General features: G+C 41.7%; 1 protein-coding gene across 2 annotated transcripts in view; it reads right to left on the reverse strand.

The window, feature by feature from the left end:
• The window catches only part of DSCAM (DS cell adhesion molecule), a 479,690-nt gene that overhangs the window by 76,536 nt on the left and 390,849 nt on the right, over nucleotides 1-12,305 (reverse strand). The gene's annotated exons all lie outside the window — the stretch shown is intronic.

Genomic DNA, 12,305 nt, shown 5'->3' on the forward strand with positions numbered 1-12,305 from the left:
TCGTCCATGAGAGCTCCTGCATCCTGCTTGCAGCAACCTGTGCAGGGCAAGGTGTGGAGGGACAGAGAGATGCCTCTGGGGGCTTGGAGAGCCTCAGCACATCCTGCTTAGGAAGTGTGAGGAGGGAAATCTCAGCTCTGAACAGTTTTACAGTGCTTAGTATTGCCACTTTTATTTCTGACACGGGCTTTGTGATGCCTGCACGTAAAAATAGAGGGGTAATGAAGCATTGGGATGAATAATACTCACTTCCCTGTGCAGTGCTGAGCCTGGAAACGGCTAACTAACACTAGGCTAAAAATAATTAGAGGGTTAATGACATAGAAAAGAAGATTTTAGCAGGAATCAGCATTAAAAATAATGCATCAATGTAATCTAAACTTGGTTCAGATTGACAAAGTGTGCAAGGAATCTCTTTGATATACAAATATCTGCTTGTGGTAAAGTCCAATTCCACCTGATTAGCATTTCAAAAGGTACATTGACCTGAAAACATTGGAATATGTAGTCCTTCAAAGTGAATTCCAAATAAATAAGAGATGTTTCTGAGATACCATTAAACACCTCTCCATGTGAACTGGCAGACAGCTCCAGCTGCTGAATGGGTCACTGCACTTCTCTGCTCTTGAGCTGGCCTCTCCTACAGCCTGGGGAAGAGGGGAGTTCATCTCCTCTCACATTTGAAATCCAGAGTGAAGACATCTGTCTCTAAGCCAGGCACCTCCACTCCCTTCAGGGACCATGCCAAGGCTTCTACAGGAACACATTTTGTTCCTTCCATGGACAGTGATTTTCCTGGGAAGACTGGCTTGCTCCAGAAAAGTTCCCAAGGCTCTGAACAAGCCCAGAGGGGGAACCTGCTGTATTTTCTAGCCAAACTCATTGCCCCTTTGCTTGCCAAAATGCCAAATTGGTTTGTCCTATTTAGCCAGAGTTTGCCTGGGTTCCCACTTCTGATATGAAGAGGTCAATGCAGCCAGACACCTTTATTATTACATGAAATATTGCAGCAGCTTTTGAGAACCATCTGCCTTGACATTTACACGAGAATATTGGACAAATGCCCGTAGCTTGACAGGCTGGATCTTTGTGAGGTCATACATAAAAATTAATGTATTGATCATGGCAGAGGAAGCTGAAATTTAATATTCATGAGGCAGCATTTCCTACAGTTAATTTGAAAGTCAAACAGGCCAGGCTGTCTCTGGCACTTGGGCTCCACTCATTAATCCAGTTACCTAGCACAGGTTCCTCCTAAACCACCTACTGACATGGGATATGGGTACAGCACTTAGGAACAGCTAAACATCCCAGAACTCCTCAGGGCCAACTTTCATTCCAGCAACCATCAGCTCTTTCTCCCTGGAGCTCCAAAGATGGACAAACAGCAGGGTTTTCTGCTCTAAAGTTTTTAAATGCTTTGTTTTCAATTTCTTCCTTTCTCCCAGCATCATTCATCCATTTGCATCTGTGGCAATTTTAAATGTAAAGTTAATTACTCTCAGAATTCGTTTATTAATTGAATCTGGTAAATGCATCTTCACTAAATTAACCACTCTCATTTTCCTCAAACAAGCTGCTATAGGAAAAGATTTGGTTTCTAACTAGTTAATATACATCTTGTTTTTCCTCAGCTCACATTCCCTTTTAAACACTTGGGGATGCTTCAGTGACAAAGAATCGATTTTCTTTAAACTTTTGCCTGTCATTTCAATTAGCCTAACATGCCAGAGACTTTGATTACACAAGAAGAAAAAAAGGCAGCTTTGTCAGCAAAGAGAAGATTAAACAATTGAAATAAGAAATATTTAAAGGAATGTCACCTTGTCACATATTGGCCTGTGCATGTGCCAGTATAAAACATAAACTGCTGTTCAATCTTAGAAGCAGGAACATGCTTGCTCAAGGGATTTTTTTCCCTAATTGCTATTTTTCTTCAGCTTACAGATGATGGGTTAATTTTTCTTCTGCCTTTAGCTCACTGTCTAAGAAGGAGAGACAGAGATCAGACTCTGAAAGCCAGCAAGGGCTGTGGAGAATAAAATGAAATCAGAGTCCTTTATCAGGATGCAGTCAATGTACTTCCCCAACCAGGCAGTGGCAGGAGATGCTGAGGATGAGCTGGTGCAGGAAACATCATTTTCCTCTGCAACTTGAGCCCTATTGGTGTGCATTTCTGGTACACTTTGAAGCAGCATGCCATCTCCTGGCCCTTCTGACTCCTTTAAAGCACAGTTTAATAGGTAATGTGCATAAACTCTGATCCCTCTGCCTTCTATTTTTAATTGCCTGTTCTTAACACAAGCTGGGAAAAATTCAGAAGAGTGCTATTGAAAAAAGAATACATTTCTAACAGTTTTCCAAGCAGTCAGGGAGTTTCCCAAACAAGGAGTTAAGGCAAGAGGTAGCATTTACTGTGGGCTGGAAGATTATTTAGTGAAAGGTAGCCTGCACCTTGCTTACAGCTGGTTCCACACAACTTCTGATTAGATAAGTGAGCTACAAATCTCTATCTCTGTTCTCTGCAAGTTGCAGGAAACCTGGAAGTGAACTGGGAAAGCCATATAGAGACTTTAAGGACATGAGTGAAAAGGAAGAGACAGCCCAAGCTTCCCAAGCTTGTGGTGTGTGTTGTGAAGTAAGAGCATATACAAGTTGGTTACCTGTGTATTGGCTGCCTCATGCTGAAAATTAAACATAACCATAAATATAAATATAAATATAAATATAAATATAAATATAAATATAAATATAAATATAAATATAAATATAAATATAAATATAAATTATATATACTACCTAGAGTGGGGTGTGCGTTTGCACTCCAATTTTAGGTAGAAAATATGGCATCATCTAAAACTAGAGCTGAAAGGACGCTGAGAGAACACCTGAGTCTATCTTTCTTCTTCAAACCAGGTTCATCTGTGTCTGCACAATTTCAAACAGATGTTTCCCCAACCTGATTTTGAAGACTTACAATAAAAGGAGATTTTGCAATTCCCTAGGCTGCACAATCTATTCCACTGCTTGACTAATCTCATGATTAGAAATAGGGTTTTTTAATCTAGCTTGAGTTTCCTGCTGCAGTTTCAACCCATAGCTTCTTTTCTAGTCCATTAGGAACATGAAGAATAGATTATTACCTTGATCTTTGCACCAGTCTTTAATCTACATGAAGTTTTATCATTCCTTTCCCCACCAGTACCCTTATCTTTTTACAACTAAATAACTCTGGTGCTTTCAACATTGTCCAGAAATCCCATTTTCTCAATCAGTTTCTCTAATAATATCTTCTGTTATCCTTCAGACTGTCTAAAGATGGTCCATAGCTTTCTCACTGTTTCCAAACCTGCACTCAACAATTCCAGGGATTCTCATTTGGCTTTTCAGGACAGGGTTATAAAGGCTGTTAATGTTCATCTTGGGAGGCACAATAACCTCAAAATCCTCTTCCAAAGAATCAACAGAATTGCTCTCTACACAGTACTTTTGCAGTTGGTTATTCAGGGTACCCATTTTCTTGCTAAATTTTATCCAATTTTTTTCCAGACCAATTTCCCAGTTCATCAAGACCTGCCTGAATTGTGCTTCTGTCTTCTGTGTACATGCAATCCCTCTCAGCCTGGTATTCCCTGCTAATTTAATAGGCAGCCTCTCTATTTCATTAGCCAGGGCAGTAATGGAGCCAGTGAGCAGAGAGGGCTCAGGAGAGACACTGAGGCTGCTCCCTCCTGCCCACAACAAGGAACCACTGGATTTTTTTGCAGCCTCCCACAGAACAGCACTGAGTTTGTTCCATCTGGCCTGAGTTAAATCAGTGAAATGGTGTTTGCATAGCTGGGTCTCTCTCAGCAAACATCCCTCCTCTGGGCTCAGCTCCACTGCTAGATGGGAGAGAGCCAGGCAGTGAGTGGAGCACTCCATCCCAGTGATCCACTCTGATTTTAACTCAGTTTTGTGGTGCTCTAAATAGCTCTTTTCAAAACAATTCTGCTTTGGAAGGGCTCATGATAAGCAGTGCAGGCTGACATCAGTCACCATCACATCCTGCTGGGGCCAGGGGCTGCTCCTTGGGCCCTGTTTCATCACTGCTACAAACGAGGCCTAGAACAGGCACTGAGCCTCATTAATAATTAAAGTCTTCAATTCTGTGTGAAAAACACAATGATCTCCATCTTTTTGTACAGCTCCATCACAGAATTGTCTGCCTTGCCCTTCCTCAGGCATTGCTGCTCCTGGAAACCACAGAATCATCGAGGCTGGAGGAGAACTTCAAGTCCCACCATCACCCAGCCCCACCAGCGTCACCCCAAACCCGGTCCCCAAGGGCCACATCCAGATCCTCCTGAGCACTCCCACAGACACTGAACTCTCTAAAGATTTGAAAGTCTGCCTGAGGTCACAAATTGTACTTTTCTTGAGGACTCCTGGCTTTTGCCTTCCTTTCACAGATGGACAGACTCACAAAGCTCCAAATAACCACTGATCCTGGACCATGGTCTCCAGTAAGTGTCTTGGCTGCCACTTTGGTCTAACAGTGGTTTCTGTTCAGGTGTTGGCTCATGATTTGAAAAGTGGCATCTGTTTTTCACTCAGCATTATTGAAGGCAACTGTTGGAAACAGAAGCTGTTCACAAAAGTGAATGCAGCTGCCATCTAACATTGTAACTCCAAACCTCCCTGGGTAGATCATTTCAAGGCCTGACCACTCTTTCAGTGAAATTTCCATTTCCAATATCCAATCTGAACCTCCTCAAGTGCAACTTTAGGCCATTTCTGCTCATCTTTTTACTTTGGACATGGAAGAAGAGACCAACCCTTGCTAAAACCTCCTTGAAGGGAGTTGTAGAGAACAATGAGGTCCCTCCTGAACCTTCTTTTCTCCAGACTGAAGAACCCCAGTGCCCTCAGCTGCTGCTCCTAAGATTTGTTTTCCAGACCCTTCCCAGGACACACTCCACCACTTCAAGGTCCTTTTGCGATGTGAGAGGCCAAAAATTCCACACAGAACTCCAAGGGCAGAGAGTATTGAGATGTTTTATTCTAAAAATCACATTTTAGAGTCTCCTGGACTCACAAGTTATCCAGTACTGGGAGCTGCACCAAGTTGTTTCTACCTGGAAGCGAAGTGGGGTAATAAAAAAATCAATGTCTGTATTTATAGAGAATGAACTTCAAGCTCTGCATCCCTGAGAAGAACAGACAGAGCACTGCTGTGGCCTCTCAGTGAACTCCCTAAAGATGTGAAAGTCTGCCTGAGGTCACAAATTGTACTTTTCTTGAGGACTCCTGGCTTTTGCCTTCCTTTCACAGATGGACAGACTCACAAAGCTCCAAATAACCACTGATCCTGGACCATGGTTTCCAGTGGCTTCCTCTTTGGTCTAACAATGGTTTCTGTTCAGGTGTTGGCTCATGATTTGAAAGGTGGCATCTGTTTTTCACTCAGCATTACTGAAGGTAACTGTTGGAAACAGAAGCTGTTCACAAAAGTGAATGCAGCTGCCATATAACATTGTTACTTTATTTTTTTTTTTCCACCTTAATTGTGGAATTAAAATGTTAGAAAGTTTCAGATGAAATTTTGGGAAGAACAGAGGCAGGTCCCTGCCTTCCCACTGGCAGAAAAATCCTGCCAATCCAAAGAATCCCAGAATCCCTAAGGCTGGAAAAGCCCTGCCAGCCCATGGAGTCCCAGCTGTGCCCCATGGGCACCTTGTCCCCAGCCCAGAGCACTCAGTGCCACCTGCAGGGGACACCTGCAGGGCTGGGCACTGCAAAGCTCCCTGGGCAGCCCCTGCCAAGGCCTGAGCACCCTTTCCATGACAAAATTCTTCCTGATATCCAACCTGAACCTTTCCTGGTACAGTTTGAGGTCACTTCCCTCTTGTCCTCAGAGCAGAGCCTGACCCCCACCTGGCTCTTCCCTCCCACCAGGAGTTGTGGAGAGCCAGAAAGTCCCCCCTGAGCCTCCTTTTCTCCAGGATAAACACCTGGAACTCCCTCAGCTGCTCCTGAATTCTCATTTCCAGGTACTAGAGCTGGAAGTAAACCCACTGTCTGGACTTCCAGGTAGCTCACTTAGGGTCCACCACCTGCCTGTCCCTTTGGAGCACCTCCTGGAGAGTCCCTGAGCCCCCTGAGGAGGGAAGCAGCCCGTGGTGTCATGGGCTGGTGACCACAGGAAGGTCAGGACACCAAGGACTGATTGTCAGAGTGTATTGATATCCCTGGGTGTGAGACGAGGTGGTGAGACAAGAAGGGAGGTTTATGAAAAAATCAATATCAAATTTGTTTTGGTAGGGCTTTACAAGGAGACCTTTTAAAAATCATATAAAGCAGCACATCTTCAGAATCAATTTATACTCTGTCGCATCCCCTCCTGAGGTCTGCTCTCTGACAAAAATAAGAGAGGTAAAAAATGTAAAGTTGACAAAGCAATTAAAATAATGAATGCACTGTGTTTGGGAGCTGGCACCAAAGATGTGAAACAACGACAAAAAGGCTAAAAATAGAACACGTGGTATATTAAACAGACACATTTTAAATACTGTCCAATATAAGGTTTTAAAATAACTCCCAAATTATGCACTATTTCTATGCTAAATAAAGCACAGAGGAATTAATAAGCATAAATATCTTCACACTGTAAAAAATGCAATATAGATACAGTGATAAATACTGCTTGTAATACACAAATCAATGAACATATATTTAAAATTCAACCTTACAGAATCTGCTGACTCTAGATAAACTTCTGTTCAACAGTAACTTTATCCACTTAGCCAACTTCTGCCAGCTACTTCTCCCTTTTTTCCAAGAAACCTTCAGCATCATTCTAATCACTGAAAGTTCTTCAGGATTTAACAACAAATAATTTCTGCCTTATAACGGCATCAACTCTATTTTCCAAAGTTTTCTTTTATCCAAGTCTTTAATCTGGAGAGGAAATGAGGATCAGAAAGTGTGATGCAAACCCAAAGCTGGAATTTAGACACATCCTATGAAAAATCAAGACAAAACTTGTGTCTGCCTGAAAGAATTGAGTGGAAAACCTCTTGAAATCCCTCATCCACCTGGATGATGGGAATTTATGACAGCTGATTGTTTTAAGATCTAGGTTAAGATAATTGTATATACTTCCACATCTAGTTTATGTTGCTGGTTTAAGATAAGCATGTATACTTTCTCAAGACTAAACAAAGAGAAGGGAAATTTTCAGAAGGAGATTTATCCAGTTTATTACAGACATCTAGCTTCTTCCCTTAATGAAAGGAAATCCTTGATGACCCCAGAATAAGTATTTGTGACTCTATTCAAGGTGACTGAAGCCAGATTAATTAAATACCACTTAGAGTCTGTGAATTACAGACCAAGAGCAGCAATTACTCTGCTCTTCCACACAGCAACCCTAGAGACTCCTCTGTATGCTGGTTAAATAATATAATATATTTTCCCTTAGTGGGTTTAAATAAAAGCAAAAGAATGAAACAAATCTAGAAGTTTAACAGGCTTAAGAATATGTTTCTCACAGTAAAAGAAGCAAATCAAAAAGATCAGTATTTGTCTGCCTCAGATGTTGGTCAGTTTCCAGTATTGATCATGTTTTCACGTAATTTGACTTGGGTTTTCAAGTTTTGACTTGGGCTTTGGCCAAATATAAGATCATTCCTCTCTTCTCCATCACTGCTTTGCACCTCTTCATCTACCACCTATTACAAGTAGAACTGTTTCACAGAAATATTTCCAGGCCAACATTAATCTTTGCTGGGCTTCTAGCTTTTGGATCTTTCTACACCCTTTGGAGAAGCCCAGAAATGTAGATCACAGTTTTCAAAGACTCTTTCCAACACAGGTACCTGGGGTTGACTGTAGGGTTTGCACTATGAGATAATTCCTCATCATTGCCCCTATTTCAGCACTGGGGTCTGCTTTGTGCCATGGTTCCTCATCCAGATGATCCAGTTTAGCATGACAGCTTCATCTGGGATCTTTGCAGGAATATTCTCACTCCATTCATCTCATTCAACACTTCTGGAATTTCTTCTCCTTCCAGTCCTCAGGCTTCTGGTCTTTTGAGACCTCAGTCAAAGGTGGGTTTGAGGGACAAATCATCTCTCAGCAGAATACCACAGCTAAACAACAGTTTCATCAACCAACATTTCAAAACTACTGTCAGAATTAAAGACCAGAGAATAAACTAGTACTTTTTCTATGAAATCTAGAGTTTTAAATATATACCTGTATGCTTTGCAAATTTCTGTCATATTTGCCAATCTTTGGGTCCTTGTGCTAGAAAGTAAGGTAAAGAGCTGCGAAAATACAGACCAGCAAAATCATTTGGGTGTCAATAAAGAGTATGGCATCCCCAGTCAGAAATACACATACCAAAGTCTATTTTGATTTGTTGATTAGGAAAGTGTGCTCATTATGGTTGTTGTTGCTGTTTGGGTTTTGCTGATCTGCTGGTGGGTCACTCACTAATAGCAGCAAACACATTAAACAGGATTTTCCTGCTGTTTCCATCAAAGCAGGTCATTAATTTGTGCATCACTCTATGCTTCCTCCATAGAAAGCCTGGAGATTAATGGAAAGGAGTCATGTAAGTAGGAGTGCACTATAAAAGGATAATAAATGGAGACCATTCTCCTTTCTCAGTGATTTTCCTTTTCAGGACACAGTCAGTTTCTTGTCTTTCCTCCACTCATGTGGAACTCAGTGAAGATGTGAAATAAGGTGACCTCACTCCCACTCTCTGATTTCCTGATAGTGAGAGCTAAAAGCAGAACTTGTTTGGGAGACTGTGCATAGAAAGTGCTCAGATGGAAAAGACAAAGAGTCCTGCCAGTGGCCTAAAATATCATACAAGTTTTATAGGAGACTTTTAAATTATGAGACATCTTGGTATCAATTTAATGTGTCTCTTCTCCTCCAAGGGTTGCACATTAACTCTACCACTGTCTGGTTTCCCTTGTTGTATACAGATTTTGAGCAACTAAAAGGCCTTATTATAATAAAATTGAGGTTGGAAGGTTCCTCTGGAGGTCACCCAGTCCAACCCCCTTCCCAAAGCAAGTTTAATTGCATCAAGTTGCTCAAGGACAGGTCTAGTGAAGTCTTGAAGATTTCCCCATGTGGAGATGCCACAATCTGGGCCCCAGCTTCAATATTTGACCAGGATCTCATGGTAATACTTTTCTCCAGCTGATCAGAATTTCCCATATCAAAAATTCCCTGTCTTTGTGCATAGGCACTTTCTCATCCTTTCCTGTATCAAGAAATTCTGATCCTTAATCTTCCTTCTCCTGCCCTCAGCACTCTCCTGCTTCTTTAGGAGATCCTTTTTACCTGTTCTGAGATCAAAATTTCCCAGGCTGGCTAACCTGTGTGTCACAGCCACCTTTTCCAGACACTTTCTGACATCTAAATTTTATTTAATCTAATCCCATTGATTCTTCCTTAAGCATTGTACTGACCTGAATGCAACAAGAGGTCGGTGGTTGTTTTTAGGGAGGTTTTTTTGTCTTTTTTTTTCTTCAGAAAACCCCCAAATCTCCTTTTCTGTTGCACTTGAAAAGCCCAGGCAGTGCTCATGTAGAGCTCAAGCAGCCTCCTGAGGAAGGAGATAAGTTCAGCAGGAACTGAACCAGCCTAATTTCTGTGCTAGGATTCAAACTGTGCTCCCTGTGGGTGGCACCATGGGGGAAAATCCCCCTGCCAGGGTGGGACAGCAGTGGCAGAACTTCCCTGAGACCTGGGCAGGAGGAGTGCCATGAGCATCCTGCTGGTGCAATGGGAATCATCACTCTTAGAAGGAATCTGGCCACCATGGGACCTTTACAGGTGGCTAAGAAGCCAGATCCTACCAAAAGTTGGACATGGACGTGGTAGGAAGAGGGGAGAAGCAAGAACATAGCCTGTGAGTTAGCACAAAGGATAATTTTTCAAACTTAAATTCTGCCACATTCTGTTTCTTATATTTGAAGAATGGAGGATCCATGAAGTCTCATATTTCTGTAGGTTTTTTTCCTACATTTTCAGAATAATAAAGAGAAAGTTTTGCCTAATTATGCCTTTAGATTACTATAGACACAACAATTAAACAGTGTGAAATTGGATCCTTGCTTGCCCTTTATCTTGGCCAGAGAACAGACTGCAGTGGAGAATCTTTTCCATTTTTCACACATCAATCATATTTGTGGTTTGAAACATCCCAGGCAAATACTGTCCTTAGGGCTCAAAATATTTAAAGAGGAAATGCTTTTTGTTCTATACAGAGGCAGCAGAAGTCTTAAAAGCTTCTGCCTTTGCAAAGCCAACTGAATAGTGCAAGAGGCAGCAAATCTTCATTTTATAATATGTCAGGCTTGTATAAGTATTATGTTTGTAATAAAAATATGCACAATACGACCAACAGAGTTAATTATTTTTCCTGTTGGTGACTTAAGCACCAAAGCAGTGTTTTTGTGTAAAGGACTGTTGTTAACCTGTCCAAAGTCTATTGCATGGACTTGTTCTCAGCAATAAAATACAACCTGCAAAGAATGCAGCCTCCCCATAAATTTACCTTTACCCCAGTCCCTTTCTCTTTCTATTCACTGATGCCTGAAAACTGAGTTTGCTTTTCTGCTTGAATTGCAGACTTTTAGCAAAGTTCTTTTGCAGCCAGGGCTGTGGCTGATGGATGAAGTTTTTAGGGCTCCATACCTGCAGCTACAGCACTTGCTACTTATGGTGGCAGAGGAGATGATAAAGACACAGGTCTTTTATTTATTCTCCTCCTCACCCTAATTTAAGGCCTCTCCCTCTGTCAGCTACTTGTCTCTGCCAGCAGTGAATCAAACAAGAACTTCCCTGGATATATTAAGTGTATCTGCACAGCAGTGCTGGCATTTGAGCAGCTCTGCAGCAGGCTTGATTCACTGCAAAGCAGCTCTGAATAAAACAGCTTTTTTAGCTCACAATCCATCTCAGAATAAAAGACAACAAAGCATTTTTTGTTAGAAATAAAGCTGAGGGAGCGTGTCCTATATTAAATATGTCCTGAGAGGTTGCATTTGTTTAAAAATGTCCAACTTGGTTTCTGGAAACTGAGCCCCCAGTGTGATCCCTGCCTCACTCAGCACACAGGGCTGCTACAGAAGATCCCTGCAAGCCCCAGCTCCTGCTGATCTGCAGAGCACTGGGACAGGGACCCACAGATACACGTTGAACATATTTATACACATATCTGTGTGTGCACATATGTATTTCTATGTACACACACCTGCATGAAGGTAACAGCAGGAGAATGGAATCACAGAATGGTTTGGGCTGGAAGGGACATTAAAGATCATCTGTCCTGGGGGCAGGGACACCTTTCAGAACTATCCATGCACACATCAGCAATTAATAAAAAGCAAAAAAACCTCCATATGCCTCTACCAGGGGTTAAGGTATGGTTCCATGATGGTTCATACATACCCCTGCATAATGAACACCACAAAAATACAGCAGTAAGATTCTGTTCAGGCCAAAAGCAGCAAGAAAAAGCAACTGTTCTTGTCATTGTCCATCTCTGAGGTGCTCCAAAAGGTAACCATAAAATGGGAAGTTTTGTCTATGAGAGACTCACATGGTGGAGAATAATATTTTTAGCTGAGAATGCTTATTTTCTTGGGGATGTAAATATAGGAAAAAACGTTGCTAGCAAAGCCCCAGGAAGCAGCACTGCAGCTTTGTGCATGGAAAGCATGTGGAGAAGGCAGCAGCACCATCTGGTGTTCTCTCCAAGCCCCCAGAGAAGTTCCTGATCCCCACTCAGAACTGTCCTCTAAATTCTGACCTCTTTAACCCACTGAGTGCCATAGAAATGTATGAACTGTGGTGGAAAATCTCCAGATAGTTTACATTTAAAAGTGTGCAAAAGAGGGTTTGGTTTGCTGCAATTATGAATTAATGGATTTAGGAGAGAGTAATCCCAAAACGTAAATCAGAGAATCACATAATGGTTTGGGTTGGAAAGGATCTAAAAGATCACCTTGTTCCAACCCCCTGCCTTGGGGAAAGGGAAATTTCCCCATGCCTGAAGCACTTTTGGAAATTTCTGGAACAATATTTTCCTTTCCTATCAAACCAAGATTGCATTTTTTACCTTTGGTGGGAAGTCCTGCTTAAAACTGAAATCCAGACCTTGGATATAACCTAAATCCAAACCTCAGATAGAAAATAAATAAGTATCCTTTTCAAACCACATGAAAATAAATATACATTTAGAGAGAGCAAATGGCCCTTGTGCTTAAAGATTGCTGAATTTCTTTGTGATT

Source organism: Agelaius tricolor, unplaced genomic scaffold (assembly GCF_023055355.1).
Source record: "Agelaius tricolor isolate 1412-34295 unplaced genomic scaffold, bAgeTri1.0.p SCAF_7, whole genome shotgun sequence".
NCBI classification, from domain to species: Eukaryota; Metazoa; Chordata; class Aves; order Passeriformes; family Icteridae; genus Agelaius; species Agelaius tricolor.